Raw genomic sequence first — 27,967 nt, forward strand, 5'->3', positions numbered from 1 at the left:
TGCTTTATTTATTATTTATTTTCATCCCAGGAAGAGAAACTTGAAATATTTATCCACAGGATATTATTTTTTAAAAATACTTTCCGCAAGTGCCAGATATGCTAAATGGCTAAATCCTTTCTGAAACAGCCAGCATGATTATCTGCTCCGAAATCTCACTTTAAAAAGGTTAATAATTAAAACATTTTACTCTAAGCCAGGCAAACAGTTAACAGGATGAAAAGTTACTTGGAGAGAAACTGTGAACTGAATTTCTTTCATTTCAGTAGGCTTTAGCTTTAATTTTGTCGGGTTTTATTCTAGGTTTAAGAAAATTAATCATTTCTGGGAAATGCTAACCACAGTGACAGGTCTCGCCATGCTGAATGTTTTACAAGGAAGCTGTTTGGAGCCATAAGCTGCCACCACGAGCAAACAACTGACGGCCAGCAGTGTTTTTGTTAGACTCTGACAAGGGAATCAATAAAAAGACATGGAAAAGGTTCAATCAGAACAGACACCACTAATACGAATGGCCTTTTGGGACCCACGGAAGCGTGGAACTGCTTTTCCATGTTAATTTCTCCTCACTACCCTTGGGGTTATCACCTTCTTTGGCCCCTGTTAATTAAAAACTGCCTCCTGTTAAAGTTCTTTGGCAGGCATTTGCCTTGTGTCAACTCATTTTGTTGGCTGCTGAGAGAGGAAATGAAGGGAAGGAGAATTCAGAAACTGCTGCATGAAATGCTGCCAAAATCCTTTCTTGCAACTGCTATTTGACACAAATCTGCAGATTTCTTTCTCCATCTTTTCAGATACTGAGGCAAATTTACACACAATATTTAAAAAGGCAGGTTTTAAATACTCATTATGCAACTCTCTCTTTTTATGAGAATATGGATATAGTAGCAGATAATGACTGTGCAAAAAAAAATTGATTTTTTAGATGGGTGGCCAAACAATCGACTGAAAAAAAAAAAGAAAAGTATTTGATACATTCAAATAAAACTATATACTATTTTTTTTTGTTTGTTTTCTATCCTGCAAATCTGCCCTTCTGCTCCCACTCCTCCCATATGTCTTCATGCTCATATTGTATTTTACCCTCAGGGAAACTTGTGATTTCTGGTCAGTTTGAAAGAAAAGGGCAATTAAATGACATAGTTTCCAAGAATGGGAGGGAACTGTAGTAATTCTGTTTTACTTAATAGTTCAGTGATTAGGACTTCTGTCCTGGATGGGTTCAATCTCACCTCTGCCTGAAGGCATTTAAATCCTTCTGTTCTGAGAGACCACAAGGGTATTCAAAGGGGAGAAGCCTTTCAAGTCATAGTGTCAGTGTTCTCTCCTTGTGTATAAAAAATTAAGTACTCATTAGACTGAGGACCCAGCCACCACTGCTGAGATTCATTTCCTCTTTCTAATTCAGTGGGTATTTCTTTTATTTTATGCAAAGGTGGAAGGTCTCCAGCCGAAGGGACCAAGGGAGCCCTAGACAGAACAGCCTGTAACAAAGCAGTTCAGGCATGCCTACAAGGGCATAAGGGATTGTCAGCTCAGATAGAGTTTTGAGGCAAAGAGGAGGTGAAAGATCCATTCTTGAAGCTTCCAAGGCTCTACTAGATAAGGCCATAGCAGACTTGCTGAACCTTGCCTCACCTTTCCCAATTTTCAGGCTGGGAAATGTGACCACCAGATGTACCTAGGATCCCTAGACCTCTTGTGTCCCTGTATCTCCCTGGAAATGACAAGCTGACTAATATTTTTGAAAGATTTTGCTCCTGGTATCTCAAAACTTAATCTTAAACTCCTTCTCTAGAACTTTCTTGGGCCACTTTTCCACCCACTTTCTGTGTTAAGAATTCAGTGAGTCTAAACCCTTCTTTTCCAATGCAGAGCATCTCCATCACTTTTACTCAATTAATATTTAACACATAGCTGTCCTTTAAAGGTTTAGCACACTAAGGTATTGATATCCATAAGACTAATAATGTACCCTCATTTGATATTTGATACATGAAAACAACACCAATGTCAGATTTACACCATCTAAGAGCTGGATCTATTGCAATAAATTTTGTAGTTAACATCAGTTGTCCACCATATAATTTTGCTGAGTGGGTCAAGAAGAAAATACTGGTAAATTTTATTCTCTTAAAAGCTTATTTTTGTGTAATAAACACTAACATTCTTTAAGTGGGGTTCATTATTTGATTTCAGAGGCAATCATGAAACAGTTTATAACTAGAAGGAGGAATTGTAATATCTGAGGTCAGTTGGGTGGCCACAGCTCAATGGCTGTTAGTCATGATTCTTATTTTAATGTAAATGACAATTTTTAGTCATTATGCATGAACTGGATCAGTCAAAATGAACACCTTCCTGAATCATGGCTAATTTTTAAAATCTAGTACTCTTTTATTTTTTGTGTTTTAACTTCAGTAATCTTCACCTAAAGACACATCATTGCCTCCCACACAGAGATTTTTGATTAACTTACAGTGCTGAGTCCTCGATAAAGGTATGATCTAAACACTTCCCACACAGTTTTAGCTCTGACTATTAAGTGACATTTTCAAAGATAACTGCACACATTCATTCTACAAAACCTGCATGTGAGGGCAGGATCAGCAGCTCCCCAAGTAAAATAAGTCCTGTGCCAATGTTAGGGCTTTCATTTAAAAACAAGTGGTTCACTAACTAAGTTTTTTCACTTTCTCAGTTCCTCTTCTGTACACATATTTATGCCCATTTTTTGAGATGTTGTGTTGGGGAAAATCAAGTAGGGTGGAAAAAAAAGTATAAACTGGTTTATAAATAAAAAAAATTGTAAAAAACTTTAAAATTGTCTGTGGTTTGCATTTTGCCAGGTATGGCTTCACTTCACCGTTGGGGGGAATAAAGGATTCCACACAATTTTGTTTTCTTATTTTCCTCTATTTTCTTTTTTCAGTAAAAATGAAAGATATTCAGAAATAAAGGACTTTTGCTGTGCAGAATGAAGAGTAATTCATTTTTCAGTACCACTGTATGTTGTACATTCAATGACTGCTGCTTCTTGATTAAAAAAAATATGTTCAGCCATGTAGCTGTGGTAAAATTTCATCTGGCTGAGTGAACTGTTCAAGTGGAACTAGCTGGATTTGGACAAAATTCTCACGAGGGCTTTTTAAAAGTGATTATATCAAGCATGCATTACCTCAATCACACAGTATCTGTTCCAGAAGGGAAAGGTCCAGCAGTCAGTTGGCATTTTCAAGATAAAACTGGGAGCTACATTTGCTCTTGCAAATGAAAAAAGTATTGTGGGGGTGACAAGTAAAAGGAAATAGCTTTGAGTAAAGGATCCTCTTCATCCATCAGTAAAAGACAAATGACAGACTCTAGCAAAGTTGTTGAAGACTTGTCAAAATAGCAGAAGTAATTGTTACAATTCTGTCATGGTATGTTTATGAAAAGGTTGGGAGGAAGATAAGGAAGAGGACATGCATTTCCTGAAACAGCCGCCCTTGCAAGCATCTACAGATGCGAGGCAGAAAGACAAAACTCTGTGGCTCTTCTGGTTGCAAGGCTGGGATTGCAGAAGCATTTCCACATTGTCCAAAACTGTCTCTGACACAAAGAGCAGAGTACAATACAATCCTAGTACTCAAAGTATGATCATCTCCTTGTCCCATTTTATCCTGAAGCTGAAGAAAAAGGTTCAAGCATGTTAAAATATTCCAACCCTAAACACCATGAGATTTGACTGTCTGTAAAACCCTCTAACTCCACACTATCAGTGCTGAAACAAAACAGTAGCAAATTTCATAGTAGAAATGAGACATGTATTTGTTGATATCTCAGTAAGCTTTGGATTTAGTTTGAGCAGCAGCGAAAAGCTGATGCAGTGTTTATTTAAACTGAATGGCTGCAAACTCGAGAGGTTATATTCAGTATTTAGCCCATATATTTCTACAACAGAGACCAACAGGGGTTTTGTGGGTTTTTTTCTTCATCTTAAAACAATTGTGTTTTATTTATTGCATTACAAAAACATACACTTTGAAGAAATGCATAGGTCTAAAAATTACCTCTATGGAGCCAGAAAAACGTCTGAAAAAGCAGATGGTGGGATTTGACTGTGATAATATTCTACATTTTATAAATTCTAATATCACAATATCTGCAGTATGAACCACACAGCACTGCAACAAGAACTATTTATCATTTTAAATAAGTATCTGCAGGCTGCTGTACATTTAAATGAATATTTTTAACCACAGCTTGCAAAATCAAGTAGCACATATCATCAGCAATCACACATCAAACCAAGTTAAATGTTTGACATTGCACTCACTACAAGGTAAGTAAATCATTCTGATGTTAATAAACACACCAAAAGCTTTCCCTATTCAGAAAGGTAAATTAGGTTATATTATTACTAAATATATGTCAATAATATATAGGATGAATCCTGCTTTACTTTTTTTCTTTAGAAGTTTAATATTTTATTACAGTAGAAGGGTGCACAGCAGCTAACTCACCCCCTTCTGACAACCAGTTTCTTTGTCTAATTTCCATTCGTTTCTTTGGCAGCTAAAACACCTTGAAATTACCTTCTGCAGCATGGAAGAATGATTTTTTTTTCCCCCTAGCTCTGGCTGTCAGAGTGATTAGAATTTTAATTAGTAAAGCAGTAAGGAGGGAGGAAAATCAGAGAGAAAAGCACATGAAAGATTCACCAGAGCAGGGAAGACAAAGAGGCGTCAGAGGCAGCCTCACAGCTTGCTTGTTATAGCAGCAATTGCAGGGCCAGGCACAGGTCTATAACACTAACACAGCACCATCCTTTAGACCTCTGACAATGTCAGGCTTCTGGGGCATGAGAAAACATTTTTATCAGTTGTCACTCAGAGCAAGACAAGGTTTTTAAAGCACTCGAGCAAGGAGATGCTCCACCACTGGGCTCATTTTGGCACTTTGATCTGCACTGCAGGACTCTAAGCTCAGAACTCAAGCCTTGAAGACAGGATTGCCAGCAACACAGAATTTTACCATCCAGCTATTACACCAATTAATATTGTAATTTTGAATCAGCATCTGGGCTTTTTATTAAACAAAAGAAGCTTTTAAGTGCCAAAGGGCTGATGAGAGAAATAGCAGAAATCCTTCTGCGAACAATGCAGTATATTTTAAGTTTAAATTTTAAGAAAAAAATCACTTTAATAGCAGAAACACCAAGACTCATTCATCTGTCTGTGATCTGTATGGTCATTTTATCTTGACACTGTGACTCTGATGCTGCAGCTCAGCACAGGAGGCAGCATGGACAAGGAGCACAAGCCTATTAAAGGTGGAGGAGCTGAACACTGCATTTGCATGTGGCTGTATCACACCTAGGCCCTGGGGAGACACAGATGCTCACCTTGGGAGCCTTCTCGGGCTACTTCCACCCTATCCTCATTCACCTCTGACATTGCTGCCCATCTCTCGCTGGTACAGACCAAAGGGCAACCTGCTAGAGGGGACCCCTGGCTCTCAGGCTCTGCTCCTCACGAGCTATTCCCCACTATTATTGCTATCACTGTTGTCACTTGTATTATATCAACGCATTCAGCTGACAAGATCAGCAGCACGCTGTGCATGGCAAGGTACATGCACGTACTAAATGCAGGGATGAATGTGTGCTATTATCTATTCAACAGTAGGAGAGCCCAGGAACCGAGGTGCTGAGTGGCAGAACGGGAAATTGAATCCCATTCCAGTGCCTGAACAACAAATTTATTCTTTCTAAACTCATATCCTCTCAACCTAGTCCTTGTATGCCAAGATATTTTAATCAGCTGAGAGCAAAATAATTTTCTGTCTCTACAGGGTCTGATCCTGAATTCTTTGCTCACATGACTGATTTCCTTCCAGTGAATACAAGGTTTCAGCAGATAACAACAGAGTAATAACCAGAGCAGATCTAAAATGTTTTAAAAGAGGATTATCAATCTGTGCCAGTGATCTCTCAAAACAATTGTGTGTGTGCTTCTATTTCACCAGTTATTGCAAAGGTTAGTCATTCACAGCATGTCCACTACAAACTGCTAGAAAACCTTGGATGCTTTTTTTGACAGGGTTTTTGGTTCTGTTCCACAATCAACCAAAGCATTATTCAACCTAGAACAGAAGACAAGGTTTACAACAATAAAGCCAGATTTTTGCAGAGGGTCATTGTACAATCCCTAGCAAAAAATTGTCTTGCTGACCTTTTGTCCAGTAAAATAACACATGACACATTTGTAATTTATGGATATCAATCTATAGAGAATTTTTGGGTTCAAGTAATTATATCTCAGTGCAAGATCTAAATAAAACTGATGAAAAGGTAATCAGGAAAGTAATATAACAATATAGATAAATGCCAAAAACGAGGTTCAAAGCACCAGTCTTAACTATACAGCTGCAAATACTGGTGAAAAGCCAGTAATTACAGTTAAAGTCAATTGCCAGCTGTTTTAAAGCACATCATTTAAGCAAGCATTGCAATTGCTACCTTCCAGTCTTGGCTGGTAAAATAGCAGACAAGAAGCAGAAAATTAAAATCCAGACATTTAAAAATAGCTCACCATTTTTTCCTTTAATTGCTTGCCTGTTCTGAAATCATCTACATTTTATAGTATGTTTAGCAACAAGGAAGATTTTGTGCAATGCTTTTGCCACTAAGATGATCTCATACTCAAATATCACTATGAAAACCATATGTGTTTACAGAAAATCCTAGGGGCTAATGGTTGAGACTTGCCTCCAGCACCCAGTGGACAAAAGAAGAAGAGATAATAGAAGTCATAAGAAATCACATCTTCCTCTCATCACTTGGCAGATCAGCAAATACACCACACGATTGTGTGTTCCTGTGGAATTGGATGTTCCAACACATGTAGCAGAATCAGGGGTGTATTTTCTACCATTTTCAATATTGAGCTGAAGCCAGCATCTCTGAGTTGTCATCACATCACCAGTAGCAAAAAAATCCCTGTTTGGGAATTTAGCGGACAGGGAGTCTTATCAGCAAAATAAAGTAAAATTTATTCCTGCAGTGGTGGACTCAGTCTGTACTTTTACAATGGCAATGCTATTAAGAGTTCCAAAAGTTAAAGGGAATTTGATTTACACATTTTCAGACAATCCATTACTGCAGTAATTTGAACTGTGTGCTGCCTTAAAAGTTCACTCTGTGCTGTCTTGAATAAAGTCTCTAAATTGGGAAGCTCATCCAAAAAAATCCAGATTTAGCTCTTAAAATGCACCATTGAACTGCAGTAAAGGCACAACAGTGACTCAGCAGCTGTTGATAAGTGGTCATAATCATACCTCTATATACTGTCTGTATGTTGAGTAACTTAACAACCACATTGACTTAAATTCCAACCCTCCCCTGGTTCCTCAGTCACACAGTTGCATCACTGAAAGGATACCATCACAGGGTAAATGAACATTAGCATGGAACCAGCCCAAGTAAACACTGGAAAAACCAAAAAATAGTACCAAATATAGTACCAAAGAACTCTATTCAGAAATACCTTTTAGCATCCTTGTCTCTAAGACATCCCAAGAAAGAAAGAATACATGAATGAAAAAGATGAAAACTGTGAGTGATGTATCAGAGGAATATCGGATTTTAAAAGTTGCCTCAGAATTTTTTTCTAAAAAAAAATGGAATATCCTGAAGAGAGAAATCCCTCACACTTACATCTTCTTCTGCACTAGCACGTCCCTTCACAAGCTTGATAATTTTTTTCATTTCAGCCATAGGATGAAGGCATTCAAAGAGAATTAAAGTTCAGTAAATGGAAACAGAAGATGTAACCCTAAAAGTCAAGTATTGATTCTTACTAGGACTATCTTCAAAACCTTGACAAAGACAGGGAATACACAAGGATAAGAATTTGAGCAAGAGCTTCTGGATACAACTACAGCAATAAAACATTTTAAGACAAATGGTGCTGTGGCAGCTCTGAGATTGCACATGGTTCTCCCAGAAAAGTTCTAACGTGCTGTCGTGGTTTTAAACCAATAACTAAGAAAATTACTTATTTCTTGCTGTGAGATATGGATTAGAACAAGAGCAAAACAGACATAAAACTTAAAAGGAAAAAAAAAGAAAGTTTATTGACAAACTACAATAATAAGAACACCAGAATAAACTTCCAGAAAAAACCTTTTCATCCTCTATCTACCCACTATTCCCTTGTTCACATGACAACAGAGACAAAAACTTTGGAACTTTGATGGTTAAAACAGTCCCAATTCTTGCTACAGTCTTTTCACCAGTCTTTGTAGAGAAACAGAAGTTTCTTCCTGTTAATTTATGGAGTTTCTCACAAGAAAACTATTTTGTTATAGTTTTCCATTGCCCTAATGTTAGCTGCCCAGAGCTGCTATTATTAGAGTTCACTCCTCCCATTCTCACATCACTCTGAAGTGTGTATGGGCCATGAGTCTAGGAATGGCATTTTTAAAGATAAGTTATTCAAAGGCAAAAAGTCTTCTTCATCTGTTTCTGTGAACTTCACTAGAAAACAGTTTTCTCATTGCCTCTCAAGGCTTCAAATCTCCCAGCACTTCACTATACCATAATTACTCTACTTTATACTCAAAATTTACACTTTGAACACTCTATTCCTCCCTATATACTGTCATGAATTAAAGGAGTGTTTTCAAGACCTTATTGTCCATTTCCATAGTTTTAACAGAAAGATATTTCAGCTTAATTAAAGCATCTTCTTAATTCTCTACCTTTCTTGAAGCTTCTTTTCTTTCCTGTCACTGGTAGTTTATAAAGTCTCTTTTCATGTTGATCACTCTCTTTCTCTCTCTCTGGATAAAAAGATTAATCCGCAAGTCTCATCTGGGTAATGAAAGAGTTAAGATCTTGCCCAGGCTTTTGTAGATGGTTCGGAGATCTCTGCCGAACAGGAGCTGGAGCCGTCTGCGATGGAAGGTCTTCATAGCTGCTCTGGAGAGTGTGGTTGCCGCTCCAGCTTGCTGCAGGTCCAAAGCCTCTCTCCTTCTTCACTGGGCAGTTTCTAGTGAATTAGTTACAGCAAAACCTGCAGCTGAGCCAGAGATCGGCTCGGCCCGGCCCGGGGAAAACCTTCCCCAAGCCCCCCCATCTCCCGGCCGGGAGACGGGGCAGGCCCGGCCCCATCCCCGCCCGGCCGCATGGCCTGGGCAGGGACGGGAGGCCTGGAGTTCAGCCACCCTCCACAGCCAGAAAACAAAGAGAACCCAGAGAGCTCTGCTTTTACATTTTAAGGTAGGGTTCACAAGTTGATCCCACTTTTCAATGGCCTAAACTGCTGTCAATTCCCAGCAATGACTGATAATTGGTCAGGAGAAAAGACTCCAGGCAGATCCCAGCAACTCCGACTTTCTTAAAGGTAAAGTAACTCCATGACACATGCAAAAAATAAGAAAACAAAAAGTATCTAACCATCAAAATATTCTGAAATTCCAGACCTGAGAGTCAGGGAAAGAAAGGAGAAAGGGAAAGAAAGAAAGGAAATGGAGGTAGGGGCAGCAGCAGGGGAAGCATAAACTAAAAATCAACTGGAAGTGACATTTCCATGCCTGTATTTTTTTCTCTCTTACATGAGTTGAAGCTGACAAATCTGAACTCATGATTTCAAAGGTAGAGAATAACCTAATAATATATATAAAAAAAAAAAAAATATTAATGACCTAATACATCTCTTTCCGTGGTATTCCAGACAGGATTTTTATTCAAAATGATGAATTATCCTCATTTCCCAGAGAAGTTTCCATGGAGGTGTCCTCCCTGAGACCCCTCTACTGTAGAGCTTTTCAAGACTATGTGTCCCCTCTACTTGCATTCCTAAGTTTTCTTTTCAATGCAGTGAATCATTTTGGCATGTCAATGATGTCAATACATAGGGGAGGTCTCCCAAAGGCTAATTGAAAATAAGATCATATAAAAAGAAAATTATTCATCTCTCATACTTATCCCTCTCTGCAAAGATATAGCCAGCATAAGATAGCTCAAGTTGAGGTCATGAATTTTGCAATCCACTTTGTTGAAACACATCTTTACACAGCCTGTCGGAAGATAGGAGACAGATGTTCAGTGTTTTCCACACTACTCTTCAAATAAACCACATGAGCTTTATGACTGCTTCTCAGTGGGAAAGAAAGTGGCCTAGCCAAACAGCCTGAAAACTACAGAGCAGTCAGATTTTGGGTTGGAAGCTAAACATAGACTCTCCTTTTCTCCTATTATTTGGAAAAAACTTGTCTGGAGAGGATCTGTCAGAGAGGTTTTGCTTTGCTTTTCCACCTCTGCTCTGTCTCACATGGGATCGCCTGAAAAAACAGTGCCTGAGGGATCTATATTCAGTTTTCTAAACCAAACATAACAGTTTGGTTTCATGAAGCACAGTTCCTGGGCTACACATTTGACTCCTGTAATATAAAATGTGAGAGAAAATCCCACAATGGCATTCAAATCAAATCCTTACAATTTTCAAGCGGCAAGTGCTTTTCATTTTGTTTCTTAGAAAAGAGATGTTCTCACAAAGACTTTGTGAGAGCTGAACAGCTATGCAAATTCTCTAACATGCCAGCATACAGTTACCCATGTCAGACAAACACCTTTTCTAGAGGGGAACAAGAAATTATGTGTTCCTACTTTGTGGTTAGATATTGAAGTCCTTACTCAGGAAAAATGGTTACTTAATTAGCACTCAAAATTTACAGAGATTAAGGCCAGAGGGATCATTAGAACTTCTTAAATTTCATCTACTTAGTTTTGAATTGAGCTCATTAACTTATATTTGGTTAGAGCATAATTTATGTTCACTAACTGTATTTCCTAGTAAGTTCTCACTGTGCATATAATAACATGTCAACAGTTCATGAACGTTCCCAAGAGTTTAACAGCCTCACCTTTAAAAAAGAAAATCATATGTCACTTATTAAAAAATTTATCTCATCTGTCTTTGACTTACAGCCACTGATCCTTGTTGTCTTCTCTACTACATGAAACAAGACTTAAACCTTAATTTTCCCCCTCAGTGAGAGTACTTAAGCTGTATCAACAAGTCATCTCTGGACATCCTTGTGGTGAATTATCACATGAATCTATGTTCCTCAAAAATATTTTTGTTGCCTCTTTTCAGTCCTTTTCAATTTTTAAAGAACACTTCTAAAACACACATGCTAGAATTGGGCACAGTATTGTAAGAGCAGTTTCACTTGCAATGTTCCTTGCAGATAAAAACACATTTCTCCTCTCACTTGCTCCCTAGAAGTGTTTTTGGCAGTAATATTGCATTGAAACCCCTATCAGAAATCCTTACAAAGAAAAGTACTACCGCTTTTTATAAAAAAAAAAAATATGCAGTGCTCTTTGCTTCTACATGTGTGATTCTCAGTTGGTTGTTTTTCTAGCATTTCATCCCATAAGAGAATCTGATCTCCATGAGATGCAATTTTCTGTCCCTGTAGTTGTCAATAAAGTTTTGAACCCCACTGACTCTCTGGAAGAAGTGTGAAACAGAGAATGTGACACCTGCTGCAGAGGACTGTTATGAACTCACAATATTTCTGAGAGTAGTAAAAGAAATTAACAGCAATTTTTAAACATAGTGCTTTGAAAGTGATACTCTATGCAGACATGGATAAGAAGGGAAGGGGACAAAATATATTCCTTCAAACCTCCTCAGAATTCTCCACAGAAACAATTATCATATTTAGGTATATTTGTCTTTTGTATTTTTGCAATATGCAATGTAGTCAACTCTTACCAGCATGGCTTATACCTTGAAGATGGCTCTGTGGAGTCAACCCACATGCACATAAATAGGTACCAAGTGCAGTTCTGAGGGGTGTTTCTAAAGCAGTGACATCAGTAAGGATTCATAGGAGAGATTTATTCCTTTCTGGAGAGGCTGCCACAATCACACAATGACCATACATATATATAATTTATAATTTGCCTTTTCACAAAAACTACTGCACCTTCTTCAGATTCAGAGAATCAAAGCTAATGCTATGTACATGTGGTGAAAGAAAAGCTGAGGTTCATAAGGATTGGCCAGCAGGTTAGAGCAAATTGCTAAGTAAATGAGGGGAACCACCTAGGGTAAAAGAAACAGAAAATGGAAAAATCCCATGGTCAGTCCCAAAGGCATAACAACATAACATAACATAACATAACATAACATAACATAACATAACATAACATAACATATAACATAACATAACATATAACATAACATAACATAACATACATAACATATAACGTTAGAGGATGTATAAGTTTTGGATGCAATAGTTTGACAACTGTCTTTGTACACACATAAATTGCAGGATATGGCTAAGAAAAATAAGCTAGATAAACCTTTTCTGAAATATTCATGTCTTCCTAATAACAAAAGGAATGATGAATTTTCTTCTCTGAAATCAAGTCCTAAATGCTACACAGCCAGCAGACTAGGGTTAGGAAGGACAGTGATTGTTCACTTTATGCTGTTTTGCAATAAATGAGGATTGCAGTGTCATGGGCAGAATAGGAGTTTCAGATAAACTTTATCAGAAAAGCCTTTCTGCTGAAATATGAGGCGCAGAAAGAACTCCCTTACTTTCTAAACTCTTCCTCAGAGAGCAACCTAGGTGCCACTGGGTCTAATCTTAGCCCCATATTGTCAATGGGAAGTCTAAGGAATTCCTGAGATGTGTTTGAACCTTTCTACAACTTTATCCCACAGGATTAAGAATGGCAAAACAGATATATTTACATAAATAGTAAATAAATAGAGATAGTGAGTTGAAAAAAAAAAAAATCTTAATCAGAATTGTTTACTACATAGTATAAGAGCTATATCCACTAGTATAGTATAATGCACCATTTTGAAACGATATTGAAGCAATTATATTAAAACAATTTCATTAAAGTTAGAAAAAACTAATATTAAGTACAGATCGATGTTAGTTATATGCTAATGACTATGGCCAGGTCACAGGAAGTAATCTTGAAGGGTATCCCCACTCAAGCAAGTAATCTGCAGACACACTCCAAGGGGTATGTTAGAAAATCCTGCCTTTAAAAGGTGGGATTGGGTTTTTATAGTATAAAGTGATTGACTATCAGTCAGATGTCTCCAGGCTAGCTGTGTCAGCTCAGCAGTTTTAGACAAGTTATTAGTAGTATCTCTTATTTCTTCCCTGGCCTGTGTACTTTACCATGTCTGCTACATCTTCATCTCACTACCAGGATGTTTAACTTTGGGATTGATGAGTCAGATTGGTTTCAGCATTATTCAACTCCAAAAGCAGCATGATGGCCCCTTCTACATTCACCACTGGTAGCCTTGCAAATAGGGCATTGTTTGAGTTATTTTACCCTATTCTAAGCAGAGCATCTTGCTGCATGCAGTCATATTTTATACATTTTTTTTTTATTTTTTTGTAACACAGTGAGCTACATCCTCCTTAGGGAGAACAGAAGGGTTTGCAGAGCATTGTGAAGCAGCAGGCAACAGCACTGTGTGAACCCTGCAGCAAGCAGAAACCCCTCTGGATCCTCTATTTATCTTTTATTTGTCTTGAAGTTCTGGCAGCAGCTCAGTTCCTTCTAAATGGGGACCACAGTGAGTAATTGAATCTCAGTCTTATACCCTCATCCTAGAAGTACCAACCTCCTGCTGATCCAGTACGAAGAAGAGTGAACAAAAAATGTAACGTGCTTTTGGAGCATTTTCAGAAATTATAGTCTTAACTGCGAGAGAAAAGCCACAAAACTTCCATTTGAAAATGTGTTAATAGAGTCTGTGCTGCACAATGTGTGAGCAATAAGTGGGTCCCTTGATCTGTTTTGATGGGTCATCTCTGAGTTTTCTATAATGGAAAACATATGAAAAGAAACTGAAAGAGACAGAGGAGTTGAGTTCTTCAAATCATTCCCGGTTGAGGGCACAGAATACCTCACAGGTATTTCATCAACAACTAAATCCCCTTTATCCAAAAGTAATTGCAAGGAGCAAATTTGCAAATATGCATCAAGATAGCAGTGAAACAACACAAGGTATGGCTCTTTATGAAATAAACATGCATGTCTCAGTCTCTGGCACTGTTTGGGAAATTCCAAATGAATCGCCATAGTGACAGCAAATGACTCATTGTTTTTGAGACCTACGTAAAAAAACGGGGGCCAGATGTTTGCCGAGAGGGTTAAGAATGTCACATTTTTAAATGTTCAAATATAAGTCACTTGCAATTTTATATTTATGTTTTCCATTTGATAATATCAGCATAGTGAGAGGGGACCAAATTAAATTTGGTAGGTGCCAACACACAGCACATTCTCTATAGAGGAGCAATGGAAGCTTTAAGTTTCATTCACTGAACTCCGTTGTTAAAGCTTTTTGTTTCTGATTGATTAATCAATAAGATATGACAAAATGCATAGACACTGTAGCAGAATACAGTACATTCAACAGAATATGTGAAAGGGTCAATTGAACTGAATAAAGCAATATTTTTACATTGGCACAACACTGCAAGACATATATGGATGATATTTAGCTTTTTCTCATGCACCAAAAAAAAACCTGTGAGAAACACTTCTATTCACATAGCACATTGCAGACCATGTTTCCTCCCTCCTTCTGTGGCTAACATGCTTATCCTGAGCAAATGAAGGTGTATCCAGCTGCCTCCACAATTGCAGTCATCAGCAAATTAAAAGGGTGAGTTAGACAAGCAGCACAACTTGATTGAGTAGGTGGGCTAAGAGCAATTCCAATTAATCAAAGATGGCTTCATCTGCTCCCACATTTTTCCTTCAAGGCAATTCTCCATCCATCTGTTTTACTAGTGAAATCAACCTTCCCCCAGATTTCCTCATTTTCCTTCTTTCCACCTTCTCCAAATCTGCAGCTGCAACCATCCCCTTGTCATGTTTTCCTTCTTAGCAGCCACCCAGTTCTGTGACTCAGCTCATCTAATCTGTACTACCTCATTTTTTTCTTGGTTTTAGGACCAAAAAAGGAGACTGCTTCTCCACCCAACAGCTAAGTTAGGGGGCCAGGCAAGCCTTAGGTGCCCTCTTGGGCTGGCTAGACACCTCAGAAGCAGTGACAAGTTGCATTTTAGCTACCGGTGCACCAAACCCCTAGTCAATTGATGACAGACTTCCACCAGCCTGCAGCCCAGTGCTGAAGCTGGTGCAGGGTCTGAGCTACCACTGTAAAGGTACACCAGGATCTGACAGGACACAGGAATGACTTATTCAAAAAGTGATGGGACCTTAATTTCCCTACTGTAGAAATATCTTGCTCTGGGGCTTCAATGTGCATTTTATATCAAGAAGACTAAAAGAAGACAGATTACACATCAAACCAAACACTGGTTAAATTGTCAATTTTATAGGCTATGAGGATAGATAATTCAGTTTCCAAAAGAATAGCAGGTAGAAGGAAGAACTATAAAACAGCCACTGATGGTAGTTATTATTCAAATGATAATCCTGGTCTTTACCACCCTTCAGAGCAGTATTCACAGAACATCATGTTTTAAACCCTAAACTGCACCTATCTCACACCTCTGAATCTGGAACCAAATAACCAACTCTCAGTAAGAAACGAAAAAATAAAGCCAACAACTAGCTGCCTAACTGAATTCTTGGGACAATGAAGTGTGAACAGGTGTGATGATGTGTTAAACAGCATGTGGCAAAAATGCCTATGCTTGCTAATGAGATGACAGTTGCTTGTTATGCAAACTGTCCTAGTAAAATCATCTTTGCCTGCTACCTATGCCCTTGGGCTCACATCCAATCAACCTGAGAGCTGCAACATGTCATTCAAAATGACATTCATCAGTATAGACAACTATGTGAGACCTGTATGCACAGAAATCCCCAATACTCGCTACCATTAGGATAAACGGAGCATTTCATCAGACTAAGTTTGGAATGTGCAAGCTTTCCTAGCCAAAAAAAAGATTGGTGACTGATGAGAATTGCAAGCTCCACTAGTGGGAAATATAGACTAATTAAAATGAAATCTCCATTCAGTAGATTCCTGTAGCTTGAAATAACACTCATCTTTTCAAATGAAGTAAATGCTAATAGTATTTTTTAAGCTTATGATGAGCTAAAAGGGAAGTGGTAAAATATGGGCTGGTCTGGGATTTTTCTTCCAGAATAAGTTTAGGGGTTTTGTTTTGTTTGGGTTTTTTGTTTGCTTGGTTTTATTTTTTTGTTTATTTTATTTATTGCAGGGAGAAAGAAAATGAGGCAGGGAAGGAAAAATCATACTATAATATTCCTAATGTTTTTGGGTTTTTTTTCATAGAGAGTACTATGCCTTTTGCATCATGCAGAAATGAGAAAGAAAATAAAATCTACTGGCAATACATATATTAATATATCAACAACTGAAAGGATTGTAATCAGTGAAGGAGGATGATACATGAACCTTTAGAGAACTGGAGTCCAAGATGAAGGCTGATGGAGTGCTACTGTGTTTGATCAGCTCGTTTAAACCAGTATGCAATGTAAGTTAATTGGCTGTTTTAAAGTAGTGCACAGAGATTTTCATGGCTTAAAAAGACTTAATTTTCATTATTATTACTACTTCAGCAAACTTAAATTTTCCTTATATTTCTTCCATGTCCTCTTCCTATCAGTAACAATACAGAATACACTGTACTACAACATATGCTTTAAATCACAATCACTTTTTAGGCTCATTTTCCATCTTTCTTTTTGTAACTTGTGTGAAATTTATCTGCTTTGTAAAAGGAAAGGAATGGAGAGAACTCACACGCATTAAATAGATTACAACATACAACCACATGGGTCCCAGCATACATGAACACTGGACAACAAAAAAGAAATTTCTGACAAAATGCTTCCTAGAAACATTGTCTTCCCTATCAAGGAAGAAAGACAATTTATATTCAGTGGTAATGACAATAATATGCAAAAATACGATGTCTGCTGAATTGAAAAGAGTTCCTCTTAGCTGTTAGCCAAAAGGAGGGCATTCATGGCATGTTTTGAAAGAAATTGAATATATTCAAACTAATTATGAGAAAGACTGAAGATGATACGCAAAAAAAGACACTTTTTCCTGAGTCTTTTGAAAATATTTCAGTTCCTTGCAACAAATTTGTACCACTTCAGCAAAGGCTTACTAATGCTAATGACTCATAACAGGAAATATCTGTTAATAGATAACAAAATATTATGGTAAAATATATTTCCCTTTCATTTTTAAGACTAAATACTGTCAGTGAAACAATGTAGTTTGCTTAACATTGTACTCATTGCTTTCTGTGACAGCTCTTGCTTTCTAGATTATAGGGTGAAATAATTCATAGATTAGCTATTATTTACAGTGTTGTACAACTGTGATTATTTTTAAATGGAGGGAAGTATTTAAACATGTGCTTGCACTCAGAACAAAATATAATCCTATCTTTCTGAACTCAAGTTGACCTATATGGGTGTGCTGACACAACATAATTATGATGAACAACCTTGTTATACAATAAGGAAAGCTTCCTGTGGCTGTTCTGTTTTAGCAAATATCTGTACAATATCAATCAGGCAAATACCCTCTACAATGAAGAAAAAAAAAAAAAGGTTATAATAATATTTCATTAGGATCAATAACTGTTTTATTATTCAGAATGCATGAAGTGCTAATATTAACCTGTTGTGTAGTAAATTTAGTGTTCTGTCTATTAATACAGTATGATTTTACAATATAGCTAATGTGCACAAAACATTGAAATATAGAATATTGGCACATATGAGATTTATGATAAATTTAGGATAGGAATGAATGGAGGCAAAGTCTTCATGTTGCTCAGCTGAGGTCAAGAAAATCAATATTGTTCATAATGTGTCTGTGACACAGAAGCTTAAATGAGAAACCTTCTGAATAAAAAGACACACTTCTCTATTTATCCTTAGCTTTTTTTTCCCCCAGTAGAAATACCTTTTGAAATCTAAGGTATTTGAGAAAAATGACTGAGACATGTTAAACCTTTTTAATGGATACAGTATGGATGATATTAAGATCAATAAAAATGATATAACGCCTTTAAAATTTTTTCATTTTCTATTTACTTCAAATTCACCATTTGAGTTCCAGATTTAACCATAAATTACCAGAAGAAATACAAATCTGAAATAAATAAAAATTTATAATACCAAAACAGAAGTAGAAAGCAAAAGCTTGGACAGGTGTGCTTTTTTCTTCTGTGGAAGAATCCTACCTTTCCCCTATGTGTCCAAGAGATTGAACAATTGGAAAGAATATAGGTGGTGAGATCTGGTTGCAAGGCTATCTAGCACTAGCATAACCTCTATGAAATATGATAAGTTTTCAAAGTAAATCTATTTTGTAGTACCCTATGACTTTGTAGCTTCACTAGGACCTTAGATCTGTTGACAATAATACAATCAAGCTGGAATTTTCCTAATAATCTGTCAGAAGATAATGAACTTCTGAAAAACTTGAAGTTTTTTTGAGCAAAATTTTGATTCAACATCTTACAGCAGTGTAAAAAAAGAGGAAAAATAACAGGAAATATTAGGAAAACATCAGAAAATCTAGGTTTCATTCACCTTCATAAAATATATATCATCTGAAAGTTAAATAACATAAGAAGTATCCTGGCATACGCTGAAAGATCATAAAGAACAACCATTAATCCCACACCTGCAGGAAATATCATCAAAACTAACACCTTCACTGGGAATAACCAGTTTAAATAGCCTGTCAATGTTGTTATAGTTTTATAGACTTTACATCTAATTCAAGCCACATATTTTATTAGAATCTCTATAATTTCAAGAACGCTAAACTTTTCTCTTCAAAATGGTCCTAAAAATGAAGTCCACACAAAAGCCTTAAAAAAAAAAAAAAAATTACCAAAAAAAATGATTGCTAGCATACAATATTATTCTGGAAGGTCTGTGATATTTCCTTACTTTTCTTTATATTATATATATATATATATATTAATGTCATTGCCTTGTTTCTCTTTAGAATACAGTATTTTTAGGGCAGAGACAATGTTATTTTATTTGTGTACTGTGGAGTCATATTGGTTACCAATATTGGTTACCAATTGGTTACCATATTGGTTACTTTTTTAATGTAGGAACAGAAGCTCATTTTACTAAAGTAAAATTTTCAGAAACAGACAGGAACTTTCCAGTCAAGGATAACACTACTTTAGTGTCTTTCCCTTTCTGGTAAACACATTAAAATCCTATGATTAAACTCAGAGGCAAGGGTAACTTCTAATCCTATGTATTGAAAAATATCTTTCTCTGCACGCAGTGTATGCCTGTGACAGATAATTATAGTGTAGGAAGTCAAGTAAAACTCCGTGTGTCGTTCATTCTGCCAAAGGTATTCTGGTACAGCTTTGTTCTTCTGACCTGAAAGCCTCGACTCAGTCCTGGAAAGTCTGTGATATCCTGTTGGGTTGGAAGCATAGTGAAAACTCTCATTTGCTTTCACAACAGACTTGTCTTACTTGAGCTCTATTAGAAACATCTACAAGTATACTGCACAGCACAGTATCAAATTTACAATTCAGGGTCATGCAGTAAAATCATAATAAAATGATTGATTGTGACAGTTTTCGTGGGTTTTTTCTCTCACACTCAAACTATCTTCTGTTAATGTGGCTTGGGTTGCCCCTTCTTGAATTTATGCTAGCCTGATAATAATATTCACAATTTTTTTCACCACTCTTTTCAAGTCATTCCTCAACTCTTTCATTCCTCCTTTTTGTTCTTATAATCTCTTTCAGAGTCCGAGGCATGAGTAGGCTCAGACTTGCCAAGTGGGCTTTTTACTTTTAACTTGGATGAGCATGTGTCCACCAGCGGAGAAACAGAATAGTATTAATTAAGTCAGACAACATTGTTATTTGTGCAAATGCAACCAAGAGGTATCAAACAAGATGTTTGGAAAAACATTTTTAGTGATGCTGTTCTCCTGTGGCTCAGATGTCAATTCAGATGCCACTTCCTTCTCAAAATGCACTGATAAAAGCCCAATAAAAAAAACAGTTTGATCCTCCCACAGATAAACACCATGGCCATATGACAGTAATCCTTGACAATCTCCATGTTATTCCCTGATAAACATGCATCCAAAAATGTAACTTCTTTTCTTTATGAGAGATTCTAGTTGAACTTGATTTATGTAGAAAATTGATAAATTTTAAGGCAGGCAACACCAGAACTCTCTATGTCCTTGAGCTAATAATTTAGTCCTCTGGTATATAATTATGATTAGGACTAAAACCTGCAGATTAATAGATTTCTGAAAATGAAGTGTTGGCCATTGAAAGTATGACCAGTTTTCATCCCCACTTTCTCTGACATAAAAAGGTGATGATAAAGTGGATGAAAAGTTTGATCCTTGTGTTTTCCCTTTTAAGAGAAAAATACTGTTTTCAGCCTGAAAGTAAAATTTAGTACTTTTTCTCATATAATTTTAAAATATAGGAAGCATTTAATTTTAGCTAAACTATACCTTCAAACCAAGAATTAGTAACATTGTCGTAGAAATAAGTTACATTTGTCAACATATTTTCATTGCTATTACAGGTTGGACTACAGGTAGTGGAATATGAAAGATAGGCCTATATTTTTTTTCTCCATTTCTGTATTAAAATACAATAGAAATAGCTGGAATATGAAAAAAAAAAAAAAATCAACACAAAGTGATACAATGCTCAAGAAAGTGTTATTTATTCCAAGACAGAAAGTGATACACCATGATGAAGAGATTGAATTGTGCAGTTACATGACAGGGCCAAAATATGAAGCAGAGTGTTTCATCATTTTGAGAATGATTTTGGAGACAAAATAATCTGGGCTGAAGTGCTAAGATAAATAATGCTTTATGCAATTGATTCCTTATTTTTTTGAGAAATGGGATTAAATTTTTTTTGCTTAGTTTTTTTTTTTTTTTTCCAAATCAACTTTGATGCATATTCAGAATTTTTGTCTCTCTCATCACTTCTTGCTCCCCCAAATAAATGTACTGTTTTACTTGAAATTTTGGGTAGTTATTCAAGACAAATAGTACTTGCAAGGCACATCTGGACATTGCATGTGATTGGAATATTGTTGTCAAGAACAAGGGCTCTGAGAGGAATGAGCTCAGAGGTCAAGTAATATGAATGTTAATTTAGCCTAAGAAAGGTCATAGTGACTTTTCTTACCGCAGGGTGATGGAAAAGTGAAGAAAGAAAAATAGCTCAAGGCTTCATCATTTTGCAGAGAAGTTTAGTATTCTCTTAGTACTGAAGTTCCTGGTCATAAGATTTCTTTAAAAATCCATAGTAAGACAATAAATAAACAGCACAACTGCAGATAGTATAATCACAGTTCAGGTGAAAAAGAATATTGTTCCTTTTTATGCTTTTCTCAACATATCTAGTGATATTTGTGCTACTGTCATGGTACCCATCTCATCATATATACAAACCTTTAAAGTTTATCATTCACCACACACAGCTACTTGCTAGTTTAATTAAAAGTAGTGTCTTTGAATATGCTATGCTCCCTCTCAGGTTCTTTGAGATAGATAGGACAGGATAACCATCTACTAAAAAAGAACTTGAGGACATGATGGTGTGTCATGTGAAGCTGTGCTCCATTTTGATACTATGATGCTTTTGTAGAGACAAGCCTCATTCAAAAGCTTAAGAAACTGCAAGTAATCAAAAATTCAAACACTTTTAAATTAAGTACCTTCCATTGTAACATTAAAAAAAACCAAAAAAAAAAAAACCCGCAAAAACCCCCAAAAAGCAAAACAAAACCAAACCACAAAAAACCCCACAAAACAACAAAAGAACAAACCAAACAAAAAAAAACAAAACAAAACCAGAAAACCCCAAAAAACAAAACAAAACAAAAGAAACCCAACCAAAGAAAAATTCCTAACAAAATAAAAGTATTATTCTGCTTCTGTAACATACCATTCAAAACAAATAATGGTTTTGCCTTGTTGGAAATCTGTATGAAATGTAGTCATGGACTAAATAATGTGTGAAAAAAATCCCTCTGTTACCCTGGGGTCAGTTTCAGTTTATAGTGAGCTCATACAATGCTTTTTAGGCAATGAAGCTGAAATGATGGCAAAGAAGGTTGTTCTCTGCAGGCAGTAGTTTGAGTGGAAAGAGGACTGCTTACTCCTGCTTAAGAGGCAGGAAAAGCAAAACCCAGGGGCAGTTTTAAAAAAAAAATAAAGAAAAAATTTGTTCTGATAATCTATTTCAGAAAGGAGGAGCAAAGGGGAAAAATTTAATCCAATACAAGTGTACTAGTTTGAAATCAAACCAGTGAGAGATCGCAAGTCAGAATTATAATTTAATAGGAAAATGATAAAAAGAATAAATGCAATAATATCAAAAACACTGACAGAGTCAGAATACAGCCTGGAACTCTGTTAGGGTGATGGTAGTCGTCCAGATGAGGTGGTCTTGTTGAAGCGTGATCCTCTGGAAGAAAGGGGGTCTGGTCTTCAGCTGAAAGTCCAGCAGTAGCTCCTGTCCTCTGGAAGTCCCGTAGGTAAGGGCTGCTGTGGTGTTCAAATTCTCAGCTTATATCCAGTATGGAATGCTTGGCTCCTCCCTCGGGGAGGAGCATCTCACAATGGGATGGTGAGTCATGAGATAAGGCCTTGATGAGCCATTAACAGAAAACAGTCCAGGAGGAAGTTATCTCTGAGTCATGCAGCAAGGTAGTGGTGGGCCCATTAACAGGGGACAATACAGGGGGAAGTTATCTATGAGTCATGGGGCAGGGCATTGATGGGCCCATTAACAGAAGGTAGCCCGGGGTGGGGGGGAGGCAGGGAGCACTGCCTCACCTGGTTTCAACAGTACATGAGGATGGTGATAGAATATACTGCAACTCAGGACAACAAGTAAATTTTTAAGGACTATATAACTTCTGTGTCCTTGTATCAAAACATTATTCTAAATGGACTTAGAGAAAAGAATTTTCTTTGTCAAAAGAGGATGAGGAAAATTTCTAAATGTACCCACCTGGAAGCATATTCTCCTAAGTATTCTGCCTCTCCCTAGAAGTACTTTTAGAAAGTAATGGAAGTTACTGTGCCCACAGCATATGCAGCTTTACCCTAAATGTGGTATAAGAGCAAGATGACCCTATCATTCACATTGAGTTATGTCTTGACGAAGATTGTACTTCTTATAATAGACTACATTATGTTAGAAAAGATTAGGTGTGAGCAATTTCTTGCAATCTTTCAGGTGGGGCCAAATTTCTGACGTCAAGGATGAAGTTGTACAGCTAAGGAAAAAGCACAGTCACGCACCACTTCCAACTGGTACTATCAAATGGAAAAAAGTAGATCTCAGAGACAGTCATGCAGAGAAGCAACCTCTAAAAATTTTTAGAAGATAAACAGCTATTGAAGCACATAGATCAGAAATTTCAATCAGATATTGAAGCACTTACATCAGAAACACAAGCGAAATTCCAGATGATAACTGACTCTCTCTTCAATCATAGTCGTTCAAAAAACTGCTTGTCCTTTTCTTCATGCTATAAACAAAAAGGAAGGCTGATTAGGGAAGCTGGTATGAGGTACCAAATTATCTTCAGAATATTAATTAATGCATGACATGTAGGTAAACAAATATTTCAACATTTCAAACATTTTCATAGGAATGTTTTTTCCTTGTCACCTTCTGAGAAGCATATTACACCCTTAAAACTCCAATGCTTTGGGTTTTGGTTGCTTTTAAAATGTAGTTGAGAGAAAATAAATATCTCTTTACTTATAAATAACCCAGCTGAATATTTAAGTTGAAAAAAGCTATTCATATGCCATTGATGAATATGTTCCATAACAATTCATCACAGATTGTGGGAAATTCTCAGTTAGCACTATGAATGTATTGATGAACTAATCAATCGGGCTCTCTCATATAAACCACACCAACAATATCAACAGTACTTAACTGCTGAATTGTAACTCCTACAAAATTCAAAAACCCATCAGAAACAAGTTTGTTGTAGTTTTCTTAAAACTAATTTTAAAAATATTAAGATGATAACAATATATTCAAACTTTACCACTGAGCATGACAAACCATATTGCAAATCAATTCTGCCTTAAAAAAACCCTAGCTGCTTGGAAAATATGAGGGAAAAACATCCTAAAAATATATTATTTCAATAATACGGTTTTTATAACTTCTAGAAATGTGTGGCAAACAAATAAAGCAATTTCTCTTAATTAGTCACTTGTTTCAGCCATAAACAAGTTACTCATTGATGTTATTAAATAGGAACACAGGCTATGCTAATGTATATGGGAACAGAAATATCTTCCAATCTGAAATTTTCTAAATCTATCTCCAAATAGTCTCTCTATTTTCAAATATCAGCAAATTAATTTCTGATATTATATATCATGTATTTCCATGCTTCACAAGTCACTGTAACTGCAGAAAAGATAAAGAAAAGGTCATATTTTACAAAAAGTTTGAAAAAATTGTCTTATACTTGTTTTCTGAAAAATTTGCTATTCATTTATGCTTATCTAATTGGCACCCTTGACCAAAAACGCCCACAGCACACCTTAATTTTATCCTTCCATTAGCATAAAGGAATGTAATGTGGAAAAGTATTTTCGCTAGTAATGGGGCAGAGTTTCACTAAAAACAGAGACAACTCACTGACTACAGTTGTTTACAGCTTGTCGTGGTTTTGGCTTCTCCAACAGCTGTTGTAGTGCTGTGTTTTGGATTCAGAATGAGAATGTTAAAACATATCATTGGGTGATATCTTGGGTTTTTGTAAGTCATGTTTATTCTATGCCAAATGTCCTTACATTTGTGTGTATGTGTCAGGGTGTGTGTCTCATGCTCTGTCAGTGAGAAGGCACAAGGAAGAAATGGAGGGACCTCAGTTGGGACAGGTGACCCAAGCTGACCAAAGGGTTATTTCACACCACAGAACATCATGTCCAGTGTGTAAACTGGGGGGAATTACCTGGAAGGGCAGTCTGTCTGAATGTCAGGCCTACAACAGAAAATACTGAGTGAACCAAGCCTTTGGGTATGAGTCTCTGGGTAAGTCATGCAGCACCAAAAACTCCTAAGAGGAGCTGCAGAAAAAAATTGATCCATGTTGCCCTGTAAGTACTATATATGGGACAATGTCACTTGCTCCATTCAACTCTCCCAGGTGTTCAGCATTTTTGCAAGGTTCCACTTAAATTTTCCATTTAAATTTCCACTCCCACAATGATTTTTGGCAGCCTAGGAGGAAATTTTTTCAACCATTTCTTTCTCATTTATCTCCAAGATCATGGCTAGTTGGAACATGACTTTGATTTTCACAGACAAAGCTTTTACAGCAACCACCTCATTTGGCAGAATGATTTTTAACTACATTATCTTAAACAAACACAGGCCTGGTTTTTTCTGGTTTCTAGGATAAGCTATAGCTTAGCTAACTCCACTTTCTGACTGTGTCTTCATATCCTCTAATGCCCCTGAGCTTCTAGAATGCACCTAATTAATTCAGCAACTAATTCTTTACTACTATCATAATTAGATATTTAATATATATACACTAAAATTAATTTGAATTTATAACAGAATTATCTAGATTGCACTTAATTTGTCTAATAAAGGCACAAATGGTTAAAATAATCAGATTAACCATTTACATGAACAAGGAAGGCATATTTTCCACAAAGAAAACATTGAAGTCAATGGATCCATTAATGCATTAAACTCTACATCACGATTTAAGTACTAATGCTTCTGCATGAGCACATCAAAAATAATGGAATTTAATTAAGAACTTAGTCAACAAAGTAATTTTGCATTAATAAGTTATTTGCTAGAGCCATAAACTAATATGAGATTCAAATACGTAGGCCTTCCCATTCCAATAGAGAAAAATAATTTGATATTTCTGATAAGAGGAAGAGAAGCACAACAAACTGTAATTTCCAGAAGTAAAACTAGCCAAACAAGGTAGCTCATTACCATTTAACTATTTGCCCCAATCAGAGAATTAAAGCATAGAAATACAAGAGATTCAGAAAGAAGCAAATGAGTACACAGAACCTGTGGAGGCTTGGGAAAAGCCTTCTGGCCAAAAACAACACTAAATTATGTCAGCTTTCTGTGACCAGGAACATAGAAAATCAATGTCAGAATTTACATGCAATCCAGTCAGGGCAAGGGACCATAAATAGTGCAGAAGAGTTTAAGAACACCTTCCAGAGAACAGAAAATTTCTCAAACTATGGACTAATGAAAGCCTGGTGAACACAGTTTCATGACAGCATTGTCCTGGAGAGTGCTCTGGTTGCCTGGAGGCAAAGGAGAAGAGAGGTTACCTGAGTTCTTGCTCTGGGACTCCTAGAGCAGGCTACATGCTTAGATGTTCTCCAAAAAATCCTTTGCTGAAATATATAAAAGGGCAGCATCTTTTGCTCTCCCAACAAGCCCTGCTAGAAGAATACAGCTTACACCAACTTTCTCTGCCCCAGATGAATCAAGCAGAGCACCTCAACAAACAATGATGCCACATAAGTTGATTCAGTCTCCTCTTTAATGTTCTCAGACTGTCAGGTTGAATGTGGCTCCCTCGAAGTGTTTGCAAGGAATATAGTATTTCTAGAAGCTTGCTGATATTGAGTGGCACTAAGGCCCACAGACATGATTATTACGGGGAGAAGACAGAAAATGGTGATCAGAAGCTGTAAAGATCTTTGGAAAGAAGTGTTGATCAGGACAAAAAGCATCAAAGTTTTAACAGAGAATGAAGCAGAAGAACATTTAGTGAAGAAATATTATTATGTTGCTTCACATCACTGTTGATGGATGTCTAATGACAGATTAGAGAAACAGCATTTACTGGGAATAAAAGAGGACATACACCCAATACATACATTATATATACACACACATTTCACATATGTATGCATATATAAGTGCATACATAATGCATATATAAGTATATATATAAATAAAAATAACCATAAATTAAAAGTAAATAAATAAACAAACAAACAAACAAACAAATAAATAACTATGTCCATAGCTCTCTAAACACACACACTATATATTGGATGAAAAGTATTAGCAGGGGCACTAATATGTTATTTCAGAACATTTTGTGGGAAGTTTTCTATCTATTCCAAAAGTTTTGACATAATTTTAATTTTTAAAGAAATGCTTTGCATTTAAAGCATTGTACCTAAAACAACCAAAAAATAAATGAAAATGAAACAAGAATTAAAGGAACTGGTGACTTGAATTAGCTGTAATAAGATTAATCTCTTAGAGAGTGTCCAAAGGAGGGCCATGAGGATGGTGAAGGGCCTTGGGGGGAAGCCGTGTGAGGAGTGGCTGAAGTCACTTGGTCTGTTCAGCCTGGAGGAAACTGAGGGGAGACCTCACTGCAGTGACAGCTTCCTTGGGAGGGGAAGAGGAGGGGCAGGCATTGGTCTCTGCTCTGTGGTGACAATGACAGGATGTGAGGGAATGGCCTAAAGTTGTGTCAGGAGAGGTTTAGGTTGGGTATTAGGAAAAGGTCTTCACCCAGAGGGTGTTTGGGCACTGGAACAGGCTCCCCAGGGAAGGGGTCACAGCACCAACCCTGACAGAGCACAAGAGACATTTGATGAATGCTCTTGGGCACGTGGTGTGACTCTTGCAGATGGTGCTGAGCAGGGCCAGGAGTTGGACTCAATGTGAATCCTTTCCAACTTGGCAGATTCTGAGATTCTGTGACTAACACATCAAGACCTATCTTAGGACAAAACTGTGGACAGTTAGGACAAAATAGCCACAAGACATAAAAACAACCTGAAGCTTAAAATCGAGAAAAAATGAGAAATGCCTACAAATGAGAAAATAAATTCAATATTTCCACTTTATGTACAAGCTCTCTCTT

The 27,967-nt window shown here is 36.7% G+C and overlaps 1 protein-coding gene and 1 long non-coding RNA gene across 3 annotated transcripts in view; one reads left to right on the forward strand and one right to left on the reverse strand.

The window, feature by feature from the left end:
• Positions 1-27,967, reverse strand: part of LOC147648236 (uncharacterized) — a 127,490-nt gene that overhangs the window by 32,091 nt on the left and 67,432 nt on the right. The window contains exon 2 of one of the 2 annotated variants that reach the window (XR_015280119.1): positions 23,501-23,587. The gene's annotated coding sequence lies outside the window, so the exon portion shown is untranslated. Of the gene's footprint in view, positions 1-22,374; positions 23,588-27,967 lie in introns of those variants that run through there. The other variant, XR_015280118.1, reaches the window with a different exon arrangement.
• On the forward strand, positions 8,920-27,289 carry LOC147648237 (uncharacterized). The gene is made up of 5 exons (XR_015280121.1): positions 8,920-9,265; positions 13,444-13,616; positions 16,323-16,524; positions 23,293-27,060; positions 27,113-27,289. It is a non-coding gene; the product is annotated as an uncharacterized LOC147648237 (long non-coding RNA).

The sequence above is a fragment of the Cyanistes caeruleus genome, chromosome Z (genome assembly GCF_971803275.1).
Source record: "Cyanistes caeruleus chromosome Z, bCyaCae1.hap1.1, whole genome shotgun sequence".
Taxonomy (NCBI): Eukaryota; Metazoa; Chordata; class Aves; order Passeriformes; family Paridae; genus Cyanistes; species Cyanistes caeruleus.